This window comes from Podarcis muralis, chromosome 4 (genome assembly GCF_964188315.1).
Source record: "Podarcis muralis chromosome 4, rPodMur119.hap1.1, whole genome shotgun sequence".
NCBI classification, from domain to species: Eukaryota; Metazoa; Chordata; class Lepidosauria; order Squamata; family Lacertidae; genus Podarcis; species Podarcis muralis.
In genome coordinates, this window is record NC_135658.1 from 16,769,063 (window position 1) to 16,795,294 (window position 26,232).

Below are 26,232 nucleotides of genomic sequence, written 5' to 3' on the forward strand. Positions count from 1 at the left end.
AGGAAGAGGCAATGAAGGGCACGAGCAATTACGCTTAAGGAAGGAAGGGGAAAAAAGGAGCCAACTAGGATATATTGTAAATGACACTATTTTGTTTCTCATTAACTGCTCTGAAACTGCTATTTCAGATAACAAGGGGGCGTAATGGCCAGAAGCATCAGTGCCTTGTTTTGCTTCCTGTCTCCATATTTAACCGTTAAAATAATTTAGGGCTGAGCGAAAGAAGTTTTCCAGAAAAGGATGTTCAGCTTGCCACATCAGTTTGTATTTAGAAAAAACCCTCATGAATATTCAACCAACATTTTGGCGTGATTTTCTCCTAATAGAAACATAGCTGCGTGCAATTTTGTCCAACGTGCAGGTATTTGCAAAGCAATCTTGCTTAATGCAATGCATCTTTGTATATTATTTCCCCTAATATAGGCATTTTGAGGTACACTTTACCCTAATACATGCATTCTTCTACATAACACTTGACTGGAGAACTGCACTGTGAAATCCAGAGTAGTATGTCTTTCGAAGGACGGCTGTGCTACAGTTCTCCAATTGTTTGGGAAAGTAAAAATTAGGTAAGTTTGCTTTCTTTTGAATTATGGCGCTGGAGGAGACTCTTGAGAGTCCCATGGACTGCAAGAAGATCAAACCTATCCATTCTGAAGGAAATCAGCCCTGAGTGCTCACTGGAAGGTCAGATCCTGAAGCTGAGGCTCCAATACTTTGGCCACCTCATGAGGAGAGAAGACTCCCTGGAAAAGACCCTGATGTTGGGAAAGATTGAGGGCACAAGGAGAAGGGGACGACAGAGGACGAGATGGTTGGACAGTGTTCTCGAAGCTACCAGCATGAGTTTGACCAAATTGTGGGAAGCAGTGGAAGACAGGAGTGCCTGGCGTGCTCTGGTCCATGGGGTCACGAAGAGTCGGACACGACTAAACAACAACAACAACAAGTTCGCTTTCATATGTGAACTAAATCAAATCCCACACACCCCAACTACCTGCCAGCATGTTCAGGTAGTTCATGGTGATCTTTATGGGAAATTGCCCTTTCTGTGTTCCAGAGCCTTGATTTTCAGACTTTTTTCGTAAGCATAAACCTGCAAGGGATTTCAAGATGCATTTTTGTAAAATTGATGGTATTTGCAATGTAGGTAAATGTACGATACGTCTGGAACTTGCGGGCCTCTGTTTACATGTGCTTCCCCTCCTCAAAGTAGCCTCAGAAGCAACAAGCCAAGCACTTCATTGGCAGCCCTGAAACTCCAACCATCTTCTCTGCAGCTCACGAAATCCTCACAGTGAGAAAAAGGAAGCCCATAAAACATCAGGGGGGAAGTTCTGGCTCCGTCTGCTTCCCACTGTGCTAGTTTTTACTTGCTGGCAATTATGTTACATGGAGAGCGTTCAAAAGTAGGGTTCCACCCCCCTCACCGGAATGGTACAAATCCATTCTGCCAAGTTTCCCTCTTGTTTGAGTTCAGATTGTAACCTTTGGGGGACAAAGGCCTTGACTTCATGCGCTCTGCAAAGCGCCATGAGCACTGATGGTGTGATAATGCTAGATTCATTGGATCGCAGAGTTGGAAGGCACCCTGAAGCAAATCTAGTCCAACCCCTTGCAATGCAGGAATCTCAACTGAAGCATCCATGGCAGACGAATCCAATAAGATGATGCCATCCTTGGCTCCTTCGGGAGGAAGGGTGGGTATCGGAATTCAACAAACAACAACAATGGGAATGATAATTGATCCCATGTAGCTGTCTCAGGCTGCTCAATGCAACCCGCTTTAAAGATGGTGCTTTCTGAAAGTTCTGCTTCATCTTGTTCCACTTACAGGCAATTTGTTTTTGGAACCTGAGTGAGTTATACGACAAGTTTGGAACCCTCCTGCAGAAATAGGTCATTTGACTTCTGTGTTTCAAAGAGGATTTGTTTTATATGACATAGTAATGGTAATCCTGCATGTTTGAGGGCCAAGCTTGATGTCATGTTTTCTTTTATCCCAGAGATTGCTTTTGCAGTGATTCAAGTATATCTATGACAGACACACAGACACACACACACACACACACACACACACACACACACGGCAGTTTTGCAAGGGGGAAAAACCATGAGCAGAACCTGCCAGGGACTTTGAATGTGTTGAATGGGATTTACTCCCTCGTAAATATGCTTAGTACTGCAGTCTCTTTGGCTAATTTCTGTGAAATCATATATGTCCAAGGAATGATTCCAAAAAATGAAATGGCTTACAATCTGGAAGTGCTGGTGATACTCTCAAGGAGGAATCCTGCTTCTCATGGGAATTATTTAGGTGCAACACTGCCAGAGGTTGGAGAAGACATGTTGCAAAGCGGCACCAATATATGCGAAGATTTATTGATATAGGGGAAAGGGAAAGGACCCCTGGACAGTGAAGTCCAGTCAAAGGTGACTATGGGGTTGCGGCGCTCATCTCGCTTTCCAGGCCAAGGGAGCCGGCGTTTGTCCACAGACAGCTTTCCAGGTCATGTGGCCAGCAAGACTAAACTGGAGGACCGTGACAAGTGCCAGAGTGCACAGAAACACCACTTAAGTTCCCACCACAGTGATACCTATTTATCTACTTGCCCTGGTATGCTTTTGAACCGCTAGGTGGGAAGAAGCTGGGACAGAGCAACGGGAGCTCACCCCATTGTGTGGACTCAAACTGCCGACCTTCCGATCAGCAAGCCCAAGAGGCTCAGTGGTTTAGACCACAGTGCCACCCGTGTCCTTATTTATTTATATATTGCAGGACTCAGGAACCTGTGGCCCTCTGAATGTGATTGGACTCCCACCAGCCCCAGCCAGTCAGGATTGTTGGGAGCTGTAGTCTATCTATTCCCTGGTCCTGAATGGGGTAACTGTGCCCCTGAAGGACCAGGTGTGCAGCCTGGGAGTCATTCTGGACTCACAGCTGTCCATGGAGGCGCAGGTTAATTCTGTGTCCAGGGCAGCTGCCTACCAGCTCCATCTGTACGCAGGCTGAGACCCTACCTGCCCATGGACTGTCTTGCCAGAGTGGTGCATGCTCTAGTTATCTCCCGCTTGGACTACTGCAATGCGCTCTACGTGGGGCTACCTTTGAAGGTGACCCAGAAACTGCAATTAATCCAGAATGTGGCAGCTAGACTGGTGACTGGGAGTGGCCACTGGGACCACATAACACAGGTCCTGAGAGATCTGCATTGGCTCCCAGTACGTTTCTGAGCACAATTCAAAGTGTTGGTGCTGACCTTTAAAGCCCTAAATGGCCCCGGTCCTGTATACCTGAAGGAGCATCTCCACACCCATCGTTCAGCCTGGACACTGAGATCCAGCGCTAAGGGCCTTCTGGCAATTCCCTCATTGAGAGAAGTGAAGTACAGGGAACCAGACAGAGGGCCTTCTCAGTAGTGGTGCCCGCCCTGTGAAATGCCCTCCCTTCAGATGTGAATGAAATAAGCAGCTATCCTATCTTTAAAAGACATCTGAAGACAGCCTTGTTTAGGGAAGTTTTTAATATTTAATGGTGTAATGTTTTTAACACTCGACTGGGAGCCGCCCAAAGTGGCTGGGGAAACTCAGCCAGTTGGGTGGGGTATAAATAATAAATTATTATTATATCAACATCTGGAGGTCCCTCCTATATGTGCAGAAAAACCACAGAACTCTACTTCCAAGCTGGGGTGTTATGAGTTTTGGGGAGTTCATAATGCTTGCCTCACAGAAGACTTGAGACTATTATGACCCCTTAATTCTTCCCTGGCTCAGACTAAGGGTAGGTGAATCTGTCTAGTTGCAATCTGTGTTGCTTTCCCTGTTTTGTTTTTTACCCATAGCTCTGTTCTATTCCTGCATTAATTAATGACGACCAGTTTGGGCTGCTGATTCTTGGCTCATCTCTGCCTACGAAGACACAGCTTGAGCACACTGCGCAGCGCTACACAGACAGCCGATAGCTTCATCTGCACCTATGGAAGGAGTCTCTGGTGGCTGCAGCGTAAGAACTGTCCCAACTTCCAGGCTGAAGACCTGCGAACGCTTGCCACACATGTGAGAGGCTTTGCATAGCTTCGCGCCTGCACAATGTTCCTGTAATAATAGCTGTGAGAAATGGACAGAGTGAGAGCGCTCAGGATTCTGGCAATCGGACCTGATATCTTCTGCATGCTCTACCACTGAGCTATGGTCATAGAATCATAGAATTGTAGAGTTGGAAGGAACCCCAAGAGATATCTAGTCCAACCCCCTGCAATGCAGGAATGGGGAATCCTCCAAACCCCCTGGACTGCAATGATCACCTCAGTCTTGGTGGTTGCCGAGAGTCCTGTGCTTTGCAGCCCTGGAAAATCAGCCTTGCCAGGGGCTTTGCAGGTGCTGTCGATCAGCCGATCAAAGGTACCTGCAAACCCCTCTTTGGCCCTGCTGCAACTAAACTCGCCCCATATGTGATGTCAGGTGTAGAGCAAGTGGGTGTTGCTTGGCTCAAAATGCCTGGTGGGCCTAATTAGGCCTGCGAACCAGAAGTTCCAAACCCCTGCTTTAGAATTCGAATTCAGAGCAGAGCATCTGTAAATGGGAAGCACTGCCAAGACATCGGGGTTGCCTCCTTATGCACAGGGATCAGCTGAACCGTTGCACCGCCTTGGGGTGGGAACTGACAGATGGATGATGCTCGCTGCATGTGGCGTATGATGTTTCTCCCTTCCTGCTTCTGGAGGGCACAAAACAAAATGATTAAAAGCAATCTGGAGATATTAGCTGTATAACAAGAGAGGAATCTGGTGTCTCGTGTCCCCGGCTCTGATTTATGTTGGCTAGGTGTGCATTATATTCCCTGCCTCATCAGCTTTGCCAGACTCTCAACCAATAAATCTCACAAGGTGTTGCAACTTGTAATATTTTGAGCCATGTGCCTTTATATTGGCAACTCAACCATGGATGGCATTGCTCCACCAGTGGGAGTCTTGGCCGCGTGCCTCGCCCCGGAGGTCGAAGAATGTTGTTTGCACAAACTTCTGTCTTCTTTTACTTACATCCTTTGCATGTATATTAATTCCCCACCCACCCCTCTTTCCCCTTACCCCACCGCTACCGCAGATTCTTAATTGTTTTTAAGAGATGCACTTTGTACGCTTGTTTGAAAAAAGGAGCGGAATCTATCAAAGGGACAAGACGGGAGATATCCGCAGAGCTTAAACAACAATCAAGCGAGCTGTTTTTTTTTATCATCTTTCGCTTGTAACATACATCTGATCCAATTATTGCCACAGAGGTGCTGGCAGAGTGCATCTTCGCTATGCAGAAAATATCGAAGCAGCAGCAATGGCGAGAGAGAGGGGGAGAGAGGGAGAGAGACCATATGCCATTATGTAGCAACTGTGCTTTGAAGCAACCTCTCGCTGAAACATCACAAGATCAATACTGCAGAGAGTTCCACTCTCCTGTATTATTACGGGGAAACTTCCTGCTGGCGGCTGGCGGCCCACATCCCATTTAATTGCGCTCGCATTTAAAATTCTGCTGCACCTGCAACGTCTGCCGTTGTTTGCAAGCCGGTTATGAACAATGAAAACTTTCCCCCAAAATGTCAGGCGAGAGGCAACGGCCATAAATCATCCGCCGATAGCATCACGTGAACCTGGCTCCCAAGGCAAATGGCCCTGAAGATGGAGAGTGCCGGGTTTATCAGACAGGCAGCATCTTCCACTGACGCCGGCAAAGAGAACCACAAGCAGAAGACAAGACATGGGTACCTTTCCTTCCTGCTGTTTTCCAACGCTAGGGCCAAAAAGGTTTCCCTGCCTTTATGGATCCTTTACCATTTTGCTCTGTTTTGGTTTCCCTTCTTCTTCATTTTTAGTGTAAATTAAAAAATATTTATATACCACTTTTCATTTCTTAAAAAAAAAAAAAAATCAGAAAGTGGTGTGATGCACAATACAAAAATACAATAAACCAAACCAATCATAAAAAAGTTGTGGGAATGTTCCGGGAGGCAGGAGAGGATATATTGTTTGATGATATTCTTCCTAACTTGCGTTAGCAAGTTCTGTATCTTGGCAGAGTTTAAACATTCCCCTTTTAATCGCACAGCGGTTAGCTTGTTGCAGGCTCGTCTGAGCCTCTCAATATAAGATTCCTGATAAGATCCCTTCTTGTTCCCCTTGAAAAGAATAGACACGACAGTCTTATTAAAGTCAATATAAAAGTAGTTTACTTACAATCTTTCAGTTCACAGTTAGATCCCTGAAGGCAGACTTAGGTTACAAAAGTACATATCTACATGAACTATCCCATAAGGGAGTTAGTCCCAAGTGAGTGCGACTGAGCAGTGACTGAGTCACTTCTCCTAATACATAGGAAAACAAAAATGGAGGAGAAGAAAAAGAAGCACACAGAGGAGGTGTGCTCCTCTATCCAGAATAGGCCACTCCCGCTTCAAGTCACATGCAGTGGAAGGTCTGTCCCAGCCCAGGAGGAAACAGGAAGTTTTCTCCCGAGTGGTACAAAACATTCCCTAACATGTCCACTGTAGGAATGTTGTTCTTAACTGCTACAAGTTTCACATCCCACAAAAGTAAATCCAAAACAAACAGATTACAAGCCAGACTGATAATTAGTTTGATAGGGTGGTAAAAGGTAAAAGTAAAGGTACCCCTGACTGCTAGGTCCAGTCAGGGATGACTCTGGGGTTGCGGCGCTCATCTCGCTTTATTGGCCAAGGGAGCCGGCGTACAGCTTCCAGGTCATGTGGCCAGCATGACTAGGCCACTTCTGGAGAACCAGAGCAGTGCACGGAAACGCCTTTACCTTCCCGCTGGAGCGGTACCTATTTATCTACTTGCACTGCGTACTTTCGAATTGCTAGGCTGGCAGGAGCAGGGACCGAGCAACAGGAGCTCACCCTGTCGTGGGGATTTGAACCGCCAACCTTCTGATCAGCAAGCCCTAGGCTCTGTGGTTTAGGGTGGTACATATGGTTTAATTTTCACCAATTTGTTTGTTTCTTTGTTTATTAGATTTATATACCACCTTTTCTTCCAAGCAGCTCAAGGTGAGGATACATGATTCTCCCCTCCCCATTTTATCCTCACAACAACCCTGTGAGGGAGGTCAGGCTGAGAGGCAATGGTGGGCCCAAGGCCACGCAGTAAGCTCAAGGCTGAGTGAGGATTCGAACCCCAGCCTCCAACACTGACCATTACACCACACTGGCTCTAAAAGAGAGAGTGCTCTTGAGCTTGTGCAGAGTATCTAAACACACGGTGTAACTTCAGACTTAGCTTCCTGAATGGCAGGCTTGTGTTTCTAACAGAGCTACGGTTCCCAGACTCCTCTGTGAAAAGGGGTTGAATGTTAAACCACTTTGGAAACTGTAGCTGGGGGGAGGGAATTGGGGTCCCCTCACAACTCTCAGCACCCTTAACAAATGGCAGTTCCCAGAATCCTTTGAGAGAAGCCCTGACTGCTTAAACTGGCATCACAGCACTTTAAATGCTTTGTGTGAATGTGGCCCAAATCTCATTCTCTGGCCAGCCTGGCCAGTCTTTCTGGGCTGAAAAGAGCGCTTTCAAACTGCAGCCTGTATTTCGTATTTAGTTTTTAGTTAAGTATGCCTTATTCTCCACACCAGTTAGTTTTGCACAAATGATTTTGTGTTGCTTTTTTAAAAAAACAAAACAAAAAACAGCAACACAAGAAATCTCTCTTGATTTCCCATGATCCTCCATGCTGAGACATTACAAATCAAAAATAAAGGATTTCCACGCATAGCTGGCTTCCGTTCTCGATTCCCCTTCAAGCTGCCTGCGCCGGTATATGAATTAAATGACCCTGGAGCCAGACAGGCTGCGGAGATCTGTTATTCTTAACTGCCATTTGCAACGGCTCCGAAAGCTCTTTTTTCCTTCCCAAAAAAGGGAAGTGTGCAAGAGCACAGAGGGATTCCAACTGTTTCAAGCGGCCATTCGCTGTTGCTGCTGCTGCTGCTGCTGCTGCTGCTCTTGTTGCTCTCATTATTTGCAAAGGAGATTGACAGCTCTGGCAATAACAATAACCTTTAGCTTTGCATTTACGACAAGACACTAATGATCTTCGCCAAGGGTTTAAAGGAGAGCCCACTGCAGCTGGGAGAGGTCATCCTTCGTTATTGGCTCTCATTTTATCCGTTATGCATTTATTTTAGTCGAGACGGCTGTGGCAGGCATGCCAAATTGAACATGGGCATAGAAGAACAGGGAAGATTTCTGCATAGGCCTACAAAGAGAACTTTGGCCTTGTGGCAAAGTCGTTTTGAGTTCCCTTCTCTGCTCCATTCTACAATTCTGGGGTGAGGAACCAGTGGCCCTCTGGCTACCATTGGACTACAACTCCAGCATGGCCAACGGTCAGGGATGATGGGAGTTTAATGTCAACATTTGGAGGGTCACAGGTTTCTCTTTCTTTCTTTCTTTCTTTCTTTCTTTCTTTCTTTCTTTCTTTCTTTCTTTCTTTCTTCATTATATACTGTAAGTATCTTTGCCAGAAACCATTGAAGAAGACCTTAAATCAAAATGCATTTGTGTTAGTTTTCATTTTAGGGTTTTCGTCATTTCATTTTAAGAACACCAGAAGAGCCCTCTGTTTCAGGCCAGCAGCCCATCTGGCCAACATCCTTGTGGCGTTTGCCCTCTTAGGTGTGTGACATCATACTGGGTTCATACGGAAAGGTTAACTAATTGTAAAATGACTAACCAATGGGAACCCAAAGGGCAGAGTTAACTGGGTATAAGGTTTAAGCACAGAGGTTTTTTGGAGGAGTTAGAGTTAGGGTGGTTGAGAAGACAGTCCGGAGTTAGCAGAGACAGAGAAGAGAAGTCTGTGGGTTGGGCTAGTCTGGTGTGTGTGTGAGAGAGAATTTGTTAAGAAGAGTCAGTCAAACAGTTGAGATAATCAGTCAGAAGGTATTAGGAAGGTATAGGCCGGTAAAGAAACTAAAGTTAAGGTACTGACAGGAATATTATCAGAGAAACCATAAACTTGTTAATGTTTGTAAAATAAACTTGGTTTTTTTGGTTCACCTTTAACAACTGTCTGGACTCAGTGTTTTACCAGAGAGTAACGGGCTGGTGGCAGCGGGGAAGCGAGCACAGTGGTGGCACAGGGTCAAAAGACCGTTAAACATCCGGGGACTCTGTGTGATCGCCACAATCCTGTTCTCACAGTGGCCAACCAGATGCCTGAGGGAAACCCAAAAGCAGGATTTGAGCGCATCCTGTGGCTTTTAGCAACTGGTACTCAGAAGCACTACTGACTCCAACTAAGGAAGCAGAGCAGAGCCCTCCTGGCTAGGATTTTGTGTGATTTGGACATCCACATCTCAGCTTGTCTGCATTCATCTTACAGCTATGAGTCATAACGTAAGTAAAACATCAACACAAAATGAAATCCAAAAGCCATATTTACAGAAGTGCAGGTGCTGGGAAGAACTGTCATGAGATAAGTAGGTACCTTGAAACCAGTGCTTTTTTTTTCTTTTAAAAAAATAAATGGGGTACTCTCATTTTGACTCAAGAAAATCACCATTTTCTACTTCAAATTGGGGGAAATAAATACAGTAAATGGACAAAAGTACAAAGAACATGCATTACCTCATATTACGCAGCTGACAGCTCACAGTAACTTCCACATTGGCATGAGGTTGTGTGAACTAACATCTTCCCGATTCCTCTGTTTGCTGTTGGAGTCTGTCGCCAGATGTCGTCCTTTCAAAAACCATACACTGAAGGCTGAAACAAACACAAAGGGGGACGTACCAGTTTTATAAACATTAAGTTGGCTACAGTGTTTAAATGCATTCCACACTGCTTCACACATTAAACGCTCACTTCCACCTGAAACTCAGGAAACACTGGGAAAGGAAATGACGCCGCCATTGGAGGTGGTAACAACGAAACTGACCAATCACCGTGCTAGATTCCAACTCCTGCTTCACACATGAAACATTCGCTTCTGTCTGAGACTCAGGAAAAACCGTGATAAGAAATGAGGCCACCATCAGTCGTAGCAATGGAACTAATGATTCACCGTGCTAGAGAAGAAACTAAAAGTTTTCTTCTTTTTTTTTTAGTTCCATTTAGTTTAGTTTAGTTTTAGTTTTTTTAATTTCATTTTTTTAGATTCACAAAATGTTTAGGGGTATGCGTGCCCCTGCGTCCCCCCCAGAAAAAGGACTGCTTAGAACAACCTATCAAAGTTGCTCACCTGGATTGCGACTGTTGCCTTTCTGTTTGGAAAATGCGGCTTTTTCAGGCAGCCATTTTGAACATCTATGTCATTTCTCCCCATTGTACTTCCTCCTGTTCCTTAAAAAAAGGGGGGGAAAGCGCTTTGGTATAATTTCCTCAGCCTCCCCTTTCATTCTGTTCAAGAGCTCTGAGAGGTATTCTAATATTAATAAAAGCCGAGCGCAGGCAAAGTCGCCCAGGCAAGATTATTCACACAGAACAATGTGTCAGTAATGTGGGTGTACACGGACTGTAAATTCAGCCTGTGACGCGCAGGAAAATAGATTGCGGTGTCAACTTAATCAATGGTTCATCCCAATACTTCTCCAGTAGTTGGCCCTTATTACAATCACGGGACTGGCCTACCACGGTGGGGGGAAAATCAATCAGCTGCATTTTCTAAGCCCTGAGAATAACAGCAGAAACATAGTAAGAAATACCAATAGCAAATAACCATATTACTCCACCAAATAGCAGAGGTGAAGTGTGTTTTCCTTGCATCAAAATGCCCAGAAACCCTTTCAGGACATTATTGCAGATGTTTCAGGCAGACGAAAAGAGTACAGCGGTTGTTGTATGCCCAACATCATTAAACACTCGCACCCGTGAATCTGACATTTGTTATCGTCAAAGCGAGTGGGGCCTGCAACAAGACATTGCAGCGTGGAATGCACTGTCTTTCAGGGGTCTGGCCAGCCGGGTCCTTTTTCATGCTTCTGCATTCCATTCGTCCTCCGTTAGCCTTTTTGTTCTCTACCCACAATAGTCAGTCATCCTTTTAACAGCCAGATAAAGCGCATTTCAGGGTTCTGAAGGGGGGGGGGGGAGCCACAAACAAATAAATAAATATAACAGCCAGTATTCTGCCAGCAGCAGATTTCCTATTCTGGTTCCTTCTGCCTCTGAGGCTGCCGTTTTGCGCCTACGTCGTTGGGATCAAGCCCTGCTGGTTTCAGTGGAGCTGACTTCTAAGTAAACACACAGGGGAGGATGGGCAAGCCTGTTGTCTCTCATTCCACAATATGTATTTCACCCTCTAATAGCTCTGCAGGCTGTTTAGCTTGATTGCTTCTCCTGCTGCCAGCAATGCCACATTCCATCTATTAACCACATTCTGTGCAAGGAATTCCACTTAAACTCTGCGAAGCTCTTGCACCGTGTCTGAAGTGCACATCCCTGCTGCTCCCGTATTTGACGTGAGCTAATAATAACCCAGGTAGCGTTTATCTTTTCTGCTCCCCTTATGGAAATTTTGTTTACCTTAACGAGGTCCCTCTGTTCAGCTCTCGGTTTTCAAAGGCTTTGCTGTTGGGATTCCTTTGCTCCCCTCTCCATCCTTCCTGAAGAACCAAAGTCTCTCTTTCTATGTGTGTGTCCTCTTCTTTTTTTATCCTACTGGTTGCCTTCTGTTCTGTGCTTTCCATTTTTAGCACGCCATTTGTCAAGCGGAACCGTGCACAGGATTTCAGGCTTGGCCTCTGTGCATCCCCTTGCTTCGGCAGAGCAGGGCTGCGCCTTCCAAGTCGCACGCAAGACGCCGCTTTCTGGTGTTAGACGATGGAGAATATGTATCTGTGCTGAACGATCTGAGAGGTTTATCTGCCAGTCCTTTGCCAGATGGCTTATGACAATCCACACGCTGTTCCTTTCTCTCGAGGATCTTTGAAATCAGAAGTCGCCAAGATGCACGAAAGCTTGGTCAATCAGAGCTTTGAGGGTGGGTTAAAAACCTAAAAAGAGCTCTGCTGGATCAGACCAAAGACCCATCTATTAACAACAACAACAACAACAACAACAACAACAATTTTAATATTTATTTGTCGCCCATCTGACTGGGTTTCCCCAGCCACTCTGCGCAACTCTCAACAAAATATTAAAAATGCAATAAAACATCAGCCATTAAAAACTTCCCGGAACAGGGCTGCCTTCAGGTGTCTTCTAAAATCAGTTAGCTGTTTGTCATCTGATGGGAGGGCGTTCCACAGGGTGGGCACTGCTACTATGGCCAACCAGCTACCTAAAGGTAAAGGTAAAGGTACCCCTGCCCGTATGGGCCAGTCTTGACATACTCTAGGGTTGTGCGCCCATCTCACTCTATAGGCCGGGAGCCAGCGCTGTCTGGAGACACTTCCGGGTCACGTGGCCAGCGTGACAAGCTGCATCTGGCGAGCCAGCGCAGCACACGGAAACGCCGTTTACCTTCCCACCAGTAAGCGGTCCCTATTTATCTACTTGCACCCGGGGGTGCTTTCGAACTGCTAGGTTGGCAGGCGCTGGGACCGAACAATGGGAGCGCACCCCGCCACGGGGATTCGAACCGCCGACCTGACGATCAGCAAGTCCTAGGCACTGAGGTTTTACCCACAGCGCCACCTGCGTCCCAACCAGCTACCTACAGGAAACCAAAAGGCCTTTGTAACTGTTGTTGATTATCATTGTTGACAACACACACAACGTAACAGGCTGTTTTTGACTATGTAACTTCTATTTCAAACACAATTCAACATATAATATCTCACAATGTGTAATTCCATAGACCAACACATCATGCAAACAGAACATAGCCTGAGAAATTAAAGTCCAATGGATGGTCAGGAGATAAAGTCCATTCAGTTCCTAAATTGGCATATTGGCAATAACCACAATATGGTATGCTTACTATATTGTGGTTATTGCCAATATGCCAATATTTAATTCCTCAAAATATGTTCTGTTTGCATGATGTGTTGGTCTATGGAATTACACATTGTGAGATACACATTGTGAGATATTATATGTTGAATTGTGTTTGAAATAGAAGTTACATAGTCAAAAACAGCCTGTAACGTTGTGTGTCTTGTTACCAGGATTGTATTTGCGTAACCTAAGGTTTAGAAGTGTTTTGATTGTCATTACTGAAGCAATCCAAACCCAACACACACACCTGACAAGTAAGAATAACTATTCATGAATCCGGCAAAGTGGGTTCTAGTTCCTGAAAGCTAATGGCACAATATGTTCATTTTTATTTTTTAAGGTGCCATAAAACTTGTTTTCATAGAATCACAGAACTGTAGAGTTGGAAGGGACCCCAAGAATCATCTGCTCCAGTCACCTGAAATGCAGGAACCACTGCTAAAAATTGCATTTTATGAGTTTGTGTCTGGCTGCTCAGAGGAAACCTATGTTGAACACCTTCTTGCTGACAAAGACCCAGATGTCACCAGGGCTGTCAAGAAATTCTGTTTTATGGCAATGAGGACAAGACAGGCCGTGGTGACAGCGACGGTCAGTGAATCAATACTGATTTTAGACTCTGCTACTTTAGCTGATAAATAAGTATACAGTGGTACCTCGGGTTACATACGCTTCAGGTTACAGACTCTGCCAACCCAGAAATAGTACCTCAGGTTAAGAACTTTGCTTCAGGCTGAGAACAGAAATCGTGCCGTGGCAGCGGGAAGCCCCATTAGCTAAAGTGGTACCTCAGGTTAAGAACAGTTTCAGGTTAAGAACGGACCTCCGGAACGAATTAAGTACTTAACCCGAGGTACCACTGTATAGGAAATTATCGATTTTGTCTATTGCTTCTGCCCCTTGGTGCGGATGTAGGTCTTTTTTTCAGCTGGAGCTTTCCAGAACTCAGTTCTGGCATCTCTCAGGTGGGCGCCCTTGCCATTATAAGAGAACAAGGGAGGTGTTCATGGTGAGTTCCAACACTTCTTTTTCTAGAAAAATAACACTGTTAAATGTATGGTACTAATGTTGCCCGGATCTTTCTGCAAGCTTATACCCACTTACCTGCTAGTGAAATCTCATTGAACTCAGTGGGCTTATTTTTTAGTAGACATGTATACATCTCTATTCAAGACGTAAGTCAGGAGGTGAGGCTTCAGTGCTGATATCCCCTCTGGCTAGCAGGAGGAAAATAAATTATACAAAGTAAACAAACATGGAATTGAACTTACTTTACATGATTTATTCAGCTGCTCTTGGCTCCAAGTTTGGGTTTGCTTATTTGTTTGTTTATTTATTTATTTTAGTAATAATCTCTGCCCATAAAAAAGGATTGTGACACTCTGGGGCACAATGTTTTGGAAAATAAACAGGGGATGATGAAATTATTATTATTATTATTATTATTATTATTATTATTATTATTAATTCTATATCACTTTATTTTTTTAAGGGGAAAAACCTCCAAGCAGTTTACAGCATCAGATAAATCAATCCAGAATAAAACATTACTGAAAAGAAAGTCTATAAAGCACACATTCAAACCAAATTAGTTAACAGGAAGCTAAAATATTATCTTTTCAAAAGTTTTCAAAAGAAAAAAGTACAAAGGAGGTCAGCTACAGAATGCATACTTAACACAACAAAGCTACACCAAACATTTCTTTTTTCAAAAGAAAACATCACTAAAGGATGTATAAAATGCACATTTGAAATAGCATAAGTAGCAAGAGAATAAAAGATCATCTTAAGCATAGGACATATCTGCTGCTGTTGCTGGCAATCTTGCCAATGGAGGTTCATGGCGAGAGGCGGCTGTAGGAGCTCAGGCTCAATGACCTGGGTCTGCACTATCAGACATGCCTCCAGACGAAACACAGTACAGTTGTACCTTGGTTCTCGAACGCCTTGGTACTCGTACCTTTTGGCTCCCAAATGCCACAAACCCAGAAGTGAGTGTTCCAGTTTGCAAAAGTTCTTTGGAACTCGAACGTCCGACTCGGCTTCCACGGCTTCCGGTTGAGTCCCAATCAGAAGCCGCGCCTTGGTTTTCGAATGGACTTCCGGAACAGATTACGTTCGGGAACCAAGGTATGACCATACGTACCCTAACTATGGCCAAAAGACTAGTACTGATGAACTGGAAGAACATAACTATGGTCCCCTTTAATCAATGGATTGGAGGCATGACAGCACTCGCAACATGTGAACGGATTGCTTATAGGCGCAGACTTTGTTTGGATAAATATATTGATATTTGGAATGAGTTTACACAGAATATAGTAGGTTATTAATAATCGTATACAGTGGTACCTTTGTTTACAAAGTTAATCCATTCCGGAAGTCTGTTCTTAAACCAAATCCATTCTTAAACTGAGACGCACTTTCCCTAATGAGGCCTCTTACTGCCAGTGCCCTTCCACCATTCAGTTTCCGTTCTTAGACCAAGGTAAAGTTTGCAAACCAGGACACTACTTCCAGTTTTGCGAAGTTCATAAAGTGAATCATTCGTAAACAGGACTGTTCTTAAACCGAGGTACCACTGTATGTATTAGTATATATAAGAATCCTACATATAGTAGCATATACAGTGGACGCTCGGGTTGCGAACGTTATCCGTGCAGGATGCACATTCGCAACCCGCAGCTGCACGTCTGCGCACGCGCGGGTTGTGATTTGGCGCTTCTGCACATGCGCAAAGCGCAATTTAGCACTTCTGCGCATGCGCTACTGCTAAAACCCGAAAGTAACCCGTTCCAGTACCTCTGGGTTTCGGCGGTCCACAAGCCGAAAAAACGCAACCAGAAGTGGCTGCAACCCAAGGTATGATTGTATTACACTTTCTTCTTCTTCTTCACTTTCACATTATTTTGTATAACTGAAAAAACTTTATAATAGTAATGATAATAAAAATGAAACTGGAGGTCAGTGCCAGAGTTCCAAGTAGGTTTTTCTAAAGGGAAAAAACCATTTTCAATTTAGTCTGAAATCCCGTTGGCAGACAGTTCCAATGAGCTCCACCTGGAAAAGAGTAAACATGTTTGGATCTGGTTGCAAAGGACTCTGTATAGCTTTAATATGGAAATCTTCCGCTGATGGTTAATTCCACATTGAATCCAGCTGAAAACGTTTTGATCCTCAGTCCGCATGCATTCTGCCAGTGCAAACAAAGCCTAGTATTTGTGAGTCATATTGGGGCATGCTCTAGACCAGGAATGGGGGAATAGTGCTGGTCTCCAGCTCCCATCAGCCCAAAACAACATTGCAAAGCATCAGGGATACTGGGAGATACAGTCTAGCAACATTGAATATCCACAGGTTCCCTGTCTCTTCTGTAGACTCATGCACCAAGGCATTGTTCTGGACACTAATGCTAATTTCATGGCAAACATATCTAACCTTTTCACTCAAAGGCAGCATTCTGTGGCTGCTCGCTGTATGTAGAATAATAATAATAATAATAATAATAATAATAATAATAATAATAATTTATTTATACCCCACCCATCTGGCTGAGTTTCCCCAGCCACTCTGGGCGGCTCCCAATCAAGTGTTAAAAACAATACAGCATTAAATATTAAAAACTTCCCTAAGCAGGGCTGCCTTCAGATGTCTTTTAAAGATAGGATAGCTGTTTATTTCCTTCACATCTGAAGGGAGGGCATTCCACAGGGCGGGCACCACTACCGAGAAGGCCCTCTGTCTGGTTCCCTGTAACCTCACTTCTTGCAATGAGGGAACCGCCAGAAGGCCCTCAGCGCTGGATCTCAGTGTCTGGGATAGAATCATAGAATCACAGAATTGTAGAACTGGGGATCATCTCATCCAACCCTCTGCAATACAGGAATATGCAGCTGTCCCATACGGGGATCGAACTTGCAATCTTGCCATTATCGGCGCCACACTGTAACCAACCGAGCTATCCAGGCTGACATTTTGGAAAAAAAGGACGGTATGTAAATTGAATAACCAATAATATTCACCCTTCGTCAACCCTCCAGGAACCACACACCCGTGGTGAGTGTGACCATGCCGCACAATCTCTCACACACTCCTATTCTTTGTTAAGGGTGCTGGGAACTGTAGCTGCCTTAGGGGTAAAGAACAATTCCCAGAATTCTTTGGAGCATGTCATGTGCTTTAAGTGTTCTTGAAAGGCATGGTGTATGGCATGGATGCGACCATGGAACGGAAATGGGGTGGGAATCCCTCCATCCTTATCCAGATGTACCATGAGTCTAAATGCAATCCTTACATAGAAACACCCCAAAGGTAACCATCCTAAGGAACAGTCCTTGGGTTCGGGCTACATAAACTGCCCCATCCTCAACTGTGAAGAAAGCTGTGAGGGCTCTGGTATCATAATTTATCAGGTACGACGGACCTTAATTTAATTAATGAGGTTTAAAAGACACGGCTGATTCAAAAACAAATGTACAGTTTTAATGGAACTGTTTTTAATAATTGCATTTTTCTATCCTGTAATGAATGCTACCCACGCAAGCCTAAGCACAGTAGCAGTGTTAAACAAGTAATACATTATTCATAACAACGCCAAATGATAAGCAGTTAAAAAAACACACAAAAAACCCTATTTTTCTTTGTTCGTGTTTAAGTTGCCAGCCTTAGCTCTTTTTGTCCCTGATAGTAACAGCGTCTTATCAAGCACCTACTCTTTAGGATACAGTTCCCACCCAGACGATGTTCACGGTTTGGCCTCGACCAGCTCTGAGGCTGCTGCTGAGAGACTCAAAATTTGCCCAGGGCAGACCCAATACTTTATGATGCTTAGGGGAAAACCTGCCACAAGAGGCGGGGGACAAATGTGATTCTGTTTACGTTGAAAGGTGACCTTACCTAATCTTCACTTTTCAGAACAAGACACAAACAGGAATAAAGCTATCTCTCGAAATTTGCACTTTTCCCAATCTAGCAATGCAGTTCTGTGTGTGTGTGTGTGAACATGAGATACAAAAATGCACAGGGTCGGGTCAGTTCATATCGTGAGAGGCAGTCCTTGAGATATTGTGGTTCTGAGCCATTTAAGGTTTTGTGGGCCTAGGACCCTCATACCTACGGGACCGCCTCTCCTGTTGTGTCCCATGGAAGACCTTACGGTCTTCAAACAAAAACATCTTGGAGGTCCCGGGCCACAGGGAGGTTAGGCTGGCCTCAACCAGAGCCAGGGCTTTTTCAGCTGTGGCCCCGATCTGGTGGAACGCTCTGTCACAAGAGACTAGGGCCCTGCGGGACTTGACATCTTTCTGCAGGGCCTGCAAGACAGAGCTGTTCCACCAGGCCTTTGGCCAAGTCACAGTCTGACCCCCTCCTTTGGTAATCCTCACAGAACTCTAGCCCAAGGGTTGCCATTAATTTGATTTTGAATTGATTTTAGAATGAATTGATTTTAGAATGCTGTGTTACTTTTAATGTTGTTAGCCGCTCTGAGCCCAGCTTCGGCTGGGGAGGGCGGGATATAAATAAATTGTTGTTGTTGTTGTTGTTGTTGTTGTTGTTGTTGTTAAATAAGTTGTTGTTGTTGTTGTTGTCATTATTATTATTATCATTATTAAAAACCAGCACTTTGAATTGGGCCCAGAAACTAATCGGCAGCCCATGCAATCGAGATTGACATTATATGCTCAAGCTGTCTTGCCCTGGTGAACAACCTGGCTGGCAAATTCTGCACCAGCTGAAGTTCCCTGACCGTCTTCAGAGGCATTCAACACATTGCAGTGATTGTACTGTCAAACCCACTAGCTTCAAAAACTTATTCACTTACGCTGTTGAACATTTTCCATCCGGCATGATTCCTTTGCGTGCTCTCCGGAGTAAGATCCTGCACCTTTCTTCTCACCATCTGTTCACGGAGAGTCTGTAGGTGGGGCTCCTAGCTGGGACGCCACAACATGTGGCAGCGCATTGTTTTTCAAGCTGTGCTCCCAGGAACCCTTGGAAGTTTGACGTGGGTTCCTCAGGGAGATGATCCCTAATAGCTGGCAAGCATCACTGAAAGGCAGTCTGCCTACTGCTTTTGAGTCTTCCCTGCAGTTTGCAGCCCCAGGGGAGTTTTGGACACATCCCAAAATGCACTCTCAATTCTTCTGGGGCAATACTTATGCTTGGCCCACACTCTGCTTGAAATGGCTGTGCATCCTAGAATGGGCTCCGGATTTCTTCCCCAGTACCCAGCGGTTCCACAGCATGTGTGGCAGAGCTCCAAGCTGGCAGCGATCAGTTGATACGGAAAGGTTTCCTTGAAGATGGAAAGTATAAAGAACTCTCTGCATGTGGCATGCTTCTCAGTTTTTAACTGAGCATATTATTTAAAGAAAGGGAAACAATACAGAAAGAACGGTGTGCAATCTGTTGTTGTTGTTGTTTAGTCGTTTAGTCATGTCCGACTCTTCATGACCCCATGGACCAGAGCACACCAGGCACTCCTGTCTTCTACTGCCTCCTGCAATTTGGCCAAACTCAGGCTGGTAGCTTCAAGAACACTGTCCAACCATCTCGTCCTCTGTCCTCCCCTTCTCCTTGTGCCCTCCATCTTTCCCAACATCAGGGTCTTTTCCAGGGAGTCTTCTCTTCTCATGAGGTGGCCAAAGTATTGGAGCCTCAGTTTCAGGATCTGTCGTTCCAGTGCAATCTGTAGTTGGGCCAAAAAAATTTATGAGAAATTTTCTGATATTTTCCCCCTCAACTCCCTGCCTTCCTGACCAAAATATAAAGCTTATTTTTTTCTCTGCCTGTAGCATTTTCTTCTGTGGTGGCTAACATTTCATGCCAGGGCTGGAGGAGAAATTCGGCAAAGTTCCAGAACAATGTGCAAATGGACATACAGCCGTCTTTTGAAATTTGCTCTTCCCTGAATTTTCCAGTGCAGCTCTGCAGTCATGGATTATGTACAAAAATGAATGTAGCAGGGTAAAATCTAGGAGAACCTAGGAGAAATTTGCACTAAAATGCTGGTGAATTTTCGCAAAGACTTTAAAAATATGTGGAAATGTGAAGTCAAGTTAAGAGATAAACTGGAATGGGCAGATTCACCCATCCCTATTTCTTTCCCTTACACACACAATGCCCTGAAGGAATAACAACAACAACAACAACAACAACAACAACAACAACAACAACAACAACAACAACAACACCCTTCAGATTGGGTTGCCCAGCTACTCTGGCCAGCTCCCAACAATTATAAAACCACAGTTGTGCACAACACTAATAACCACCCTCACCAAGGGCAGCGGAACCAATGGCCCTCCAGATATTTTTGGACTACAACTCCCATCATCCCTGACCATTGAATGGGGCTGATGAGAGTTGGAATGCAACAATGGGTGGTGCCCATTGCTGATCTAGAATCAACAGAGAACAAAACAAATAAAGAAGAAGGTAAATTATAAAATGGACTAACATGTCTTTGAAAATAGATATATGTATCAGGAGGAGGTATCAATCAAGACTTCAATTATAAAATAAGTCAAAGTGAAAAAAAGAAAAATCCACTTGGGTAAGACTTGGGTATTTACCTTGATTTGAGGAAACTTTGCATTCCAGCACTGAATAAATAAAGACCAGCCATTTGCAAAGTTCTGAAGAGACTTCGTTTTTCCCTGTCCAGCATTTGTTTGCACAAAAAGTCAATCTCCCAGATATTATAAAGCCTTTCAGTAAATTCTGGGATTTCTTTTACTTTTTTGGCTGGTTTCCAGTTCTGAGCAATTAACATCCCAGCAGCAACAAATATAAGCCCTCTTCATCTATTCAAAACAAAATGTGAAGGCATAAAGTGTGCAGGAGTTCCAGAGGGGGTACTTGCTGGCTCTGCTCCTAGCATCTATGTACCCTGGTTGAGCCTATTCCACTTTTGACCTTCCTGTGTTGAACGGAAAAGTCTGAAGAGGAGATCCCAAAAGTGTTCTGAAGTTGACAACCAGAACCCCTGACAACGCAGGTTTCCCAGTCATATGTTTGGATAAACATGCTTAGAAGCCATCTTCAGGCATTCCCATTTCCCCTAATATAGTGATAAAAGGTAAAGGGTAAAGGGACCCCTGACCATCAGGTCCAGTCGCAGACGATTCTGGGGTTGCGGTGCTCATCTCACTTTACCGGCCAAGGGAGCCAGTGTACAGCTTCCGGGTCATGTGGCCAGCATGTAAGCCGCTTCTGGCGAACCAGAGCAGTGCACGGAAACACCGTTTACCTTCCCGCCAGAGAGGTACCTATTTATCTACTTGCACTTTGACGTGCTTTTCAACTGCTAGGTTGGCAGGAGCAGGGACCGAGCAACGGGAGCTCACCCCGTCGCGGGGATTCGAACCGCCGACCTTCTAACCGGCAAGCCCTAGGCTCTGTGGTTTAACCCACAGCACCACCCACGTCCCTCCTAATATAATGATAATAACATGCAAAAAATTAAAACGGCTATATACTGTATTTTTCTGTGTATAACACAAGGTTTTTTGACCCAAAAACGATGTCAAATAATGGGGCTCGTCTTATACATGGGTTGTGGAGTGCTGTGACATGCAATTGATTGCAGCTGGGAGCTGGAGATTGTCAGTGGCGTTTCGGCAGCTGATTGGTAGCTGCGGCAAGGGCTGCTGCTGATTGGCTGCTGCTGCAGCAATCGGGCGGGCGATTCAGGACTGCTGGCGGCAAACACGTAGGTGAGAGGCTGCTTCCGCGACATGTGCTGTTGTCTGCACTGGTCATTCTGGTGAGCGATTTTCTGCAATTCCTCCCCAAAAAAAGCTCAACAGCTCTGGGCAATTTCCCCCCATTTTCTTAAATTTGAGTCCCCAGAAATAGGGGATGTCTTATACATGGGGGCGTCTTATAGACGGTAAATATAATCCATAATAATATGCAATACAAAATACTATGTAATTGATAATAAGAAGCAGTGAAAAATTATTATCAATGCCAACCCCGCAATTTAAACCATGGGCAGATGGATCTGAGCCCACCCCACACCTCTTGGGCCCTTCCCAACAGCTGTTTTTCTTCCAGATGTGCTCACTTCTGGGGATTAACTCAGGGATACAGCGGGGTGGTTGGGAAATAAATGAGGGCCATATTCAGCATTCTTTCCTGCAATACAACTCCCTTTTAAACTGCACCCTCTCACATACTATTCTGCACTGCAGATTTATCCATATTTAGAAGCGCAGCTCTGCCACCATCAGATATAGGAGAGGTTGCCAATATGGTACTCACCAGGTGCTGTTGTTGTGGCCCATCATCTGGTCAGCATGACCAGTGGTTAGGGGTGATGGATGCTGCAGTCCAGCAAAATCTGGCAGGTGCTACATTGACTTCACCAGAAATATAGCTTAGCCCCGGGGCAGCTATTGCACCATTAAAACAAGCAAGTCCATTCTGTTTAAAGAATATTTGCTACCACCCACTCCAAAGCTCATTCACAGAAGACGAGGAATAATAAACCGTATCCATTTGCTCCGAACATAAACATTTCATAACAAGACATCGCAGCGTTTGTTCGTCTCCTGGAGCACGCTTTGATGGCCGGCGGTTGACCTAACATTTTCACAAGGATGCTTTTTCAAAAAAGAAAAAAAAGGAGAGGAGAAAAATAAATGCTGCTGAAAGCAATCACATCTTACCTGTCAATGAAACATAGCACTGCACATGGGCTTGCCAATTACCTGCGCATCTTCTTTAAAAAACAGGAATCTTGAAAAGTGACATTTGCACAAACAAGTAGAACTCATATTCCCATCATTTGGCATTCCAATCTGTTCTCTCAGTGCTTGGCCAGATCTCAAATAAAAAGAAGTCAAAAGTCTGGTTGGATTCCTTACATACTATGTGTCGCAGCTGGCCCTCTTTCATGGTTGTTGTTGTTGTTTAGTCGTTTAGTCGTGTCCGACTCTTCGTGACCCCATGGACCAGAGCACGCCAGGCACCTCTGTCTTCCACTGCCTCCCACAGTTTGGTCAGACTCATGTTTGTAGCTTCGAGAACACCGTCCAACCATCTCGTCCTCTGTCGTCCCCTTCTCCTTGTGCCCTCCATCTTTCCCAACATCAGGGTCTTTCATGGTAGCTACCCTTATTTTCTCTTTTGCCTTAATTAGTAATGGATTAAAGCCTTTCCTCCCATACAGTCCCTCGAAATTATTCTTCATCCACTCTGGTCTTTGAAATGGGGGAAACAGGTATCCACCAATAGACTTCCCATAAAATCTCTACGCCAAGAAGCTGTCATAACCTTTGGCATGCAGCTTTGCTAAAGGAAAATACAGAGATCCTTGCACCGGTTTGCTTCCTGTCTTCACTCTCTCTCTGCTCTTCCATGTTCTTATTCACTCCAAGAATCTTAATAACCATCTGCTTTTTTTAAAAAAAAAGATAAATTAATAATCAAACGTAGATTTGTATAACTAACAATGAGTTGAATGCATGCAAGTTCTGCTCAAGAGTAGACTAAAATTAATGGACACAAGTTAGTTATGTCTAGTCATTCCAATGGGTCTACTCCGAGCAGCACTCACATTGGTTACAAACCCTTATCGTTACGATCAATATTATAAGAAACAAAATGCATACAATAATTGCAAGCAAAGACAAATGAAATGAAGTTTATCGCCGACCATGAGTAAAACCGGAACACACACTTCCAAGTTTTTTGAGTCTGAGAATCAAAGCATTGAAACCAAGGTACCACTGTATTTATAACACGTCCTGTCTTGATCTCCTTTCCCCTGGATGAAGTTTGTCACTTGCCACTGTCCTTCAGAGATGGCAGCTCCTCAAATCCCACACACTCACGCACTTGACAGCGCCGGAGTGTGGTGCAGTAGCAGACGTGTTCCTCTTAAAAACCGGCTTTTTAACCTGGGTATTTTGAGCTGCTATTGCTGCTGTTACTCTGGTCCTTGTATGCCTGTAGAAGGGCTTTTACTCCTCAAGGGGCTCGTTGCATCTTGACCCTCATTACTGGATCCTGCCCTGTAGCTGTCTCCTTCTGCAATATCATTTCCTTTCTGGAAATTGAGGCAAAATTAATTAGACAACTCTGCCTGACTTGGCAACCAGCAGCTACCGTTTTAACTGCTGTGATGCAGACCACCAAGATCTCGTTCCTGGTCAGTCGCCGCTGTGTCAGACTCCATGAGCATATATGTGAAATTAAGGTCTTTTGGTCTGGCATGCATCACGGTGCACTTGTTGATGCTGAATCGCATTTGTCATTTAACCATCTATCAACTCGCTTTGCAGAGGTCCTTTAGGAGCGCTTCGCAATCTCTTTTTGTTTTAACAACCCTGAACCATTTAGTATCACCAGCAAACCTGGCCACTTCACTGTTCACTCCTAACCAGTTTAAAGGTAAAGGTACCCCTGGCTGTTAGGTCCAGTCGCAAACGACTTTGGGGTTGCAGCACTCATCTCACTTTACTGGCCAAGGAGCCAGCGTTTGTCCGCAGACAGCTTCTGGGTCATGTGGCCAGCATGACTAAGCCACTTCTGGCGAACCAGAGCAGCGCATGGAAACACTGTTTACCTTCTTGCTGGAGTGGTACCTATTTATCTACTTGCACTTTGACTTGCTTTCGAACTGCTAGGTGGGCAGGAGTAGGGACAAAGCAATGGGAGCTCACCCCGTCGTGGGGATTCAAACCGCTGACCTTCTGATCAGCAAGCCCTAGGCTCTGTGGTTTAGACCACGGCACCACCAACGTCCCTAACCAGTTTATGAACAAGTTTAAAAGGTCCCAGTATTGATCTACGGGGACTTCACTTTCTACATTAAATGGATAGTTCAGTTGGTCATAGCATGGTGCTGATAATGCGAAGGTGGTAGGTTTGATCCCCGTAAGGGACAGCAGCATATTCTTGCATTGCAGAGGGTTGAACTCAATGATCCTTCCAACTCTATGGTATCTCTCCATTCAGATAACTGCCCATTTATTCCTACTTTTTGTTTTCTGCAACTTACCCAGTTCCTGATCCACAAGAGGACCTCTCCTCTTATTCCTTGACTGCTAAGCTTACTCAGGAGTCTTTGATGAGGTAGTTTGTTGAAAGCTTTTAGAAAGTTCAAGGGCACTCTGTCAAGCTCTATCTATATACTTGGTGTCACTCTCAAAGAACGCTAATAGGTTTGTGAGACAAGACTTGCCCTTTCAGAAGCCATGCTGACTCGGCTTCAGTAAGGGCTTGTTCTTCTATATGCATGGCTATTTCATCTTGAACAATGTTGTTGTTGTTGTTTAGTCGTTTAGTTGTGTCCCCATGGACCAGAGCACGCCAGGCACTCCTATCTTCCACTGCCTCCCGCAGTTTGGTCAAACTCATGCTGGTAGCTTCAAGAACACTGTCCAACCATCTCGCCGTCTGCCGTCCCCTTCTCCTTGTGCCCTCCATCTTTCCCAACATCAGGGTCTTTTCCAGGGAGTCTTCTCTTCTCATGAGGTGGCCAAAGTATTGGAGCCTCAGCTTCACGATCTGTCCTTCCAGTGAGCACTCAGGGCTGATTTCCTTCAGAATGGATAGGTTTGATCTTCTTGCAGTCCATGGGACTCTCAGGAGTCTCCTCCAGCACCATAATTCAAAAGCATCAATTCTTCAGCATCAGCCTTCTTTCTGGTCCAGCTCTCACTTCCATACATCACAACTGGGAAAACCATAGCTTTAACTATATGGACCTTTTATGGCAAGGTGATGTCTCTGCTTTTTAAGATGCTGTCTAGGTTTGTCATTGAACAATACTTCGCACCAATTTTCCCGGGACAGACGTTAAGCTGCCTGTACTTTCCAGGATCCCCCAGATCCCTTTTTAAAAATGGGTGATATATTTGCTACTTCCCAGTCCTCAGGTATAGAGGCTGATCTGAGGGACAAGTTACATATTTTTGTTACAAGATCAGCAACGTCACATCTGTGTTCTTTGAGAGCTCTTGGGTAGAATGCCATCCAGACCCAAGATTTGCCTGTTTGTATTTTGTCTATAGTCTATTATTTAGATGGCCCATGGATTTGATCCAGCAAGCTGCTGCTTACGTTCTTTTGCCTCATTCAGTTTGACCCTTAGATGATATTTTAAATTGGAAACAGAATGCTTAGACTATGTTGACCTTGGTCTGACCTAGTAAGGCAATTCTTATACACTACGCTAATGCATTTCCAAGCTGGCTATGGAACCACAAAGGCTAAAAATGTGTGTTTTAAAGAGTGAATAAAAAGTGGATACACAGCCTGTATAAACCTT

General features: G+C 44.7%; 1 long non-coding RNA gene across 1 annotated transcript; it reads right to left on the bottom strand.

The window, feature by feature from the left end:
- Nucleotides 1-7,681: 7,681 nt before the first annotated feature.
- On the bottom strand, nt 7,682-12,024 carry LOC114595619 (uncharacterized). The gene is made up of 3 exons (XR_003706303.2): nt 11,535-12,024; nt 9,639-9,776; nt 7,682-8,550 (listed from the first exon to the last, which is right to left on the bottom strand). It is a non-coding gene; the product is annotated as an uncharacterized LOC114595619 (long non-coding RNA).
- Between the last annotated feature and the right edge of the window lie 14,208 nt (nt 12,025-26,232).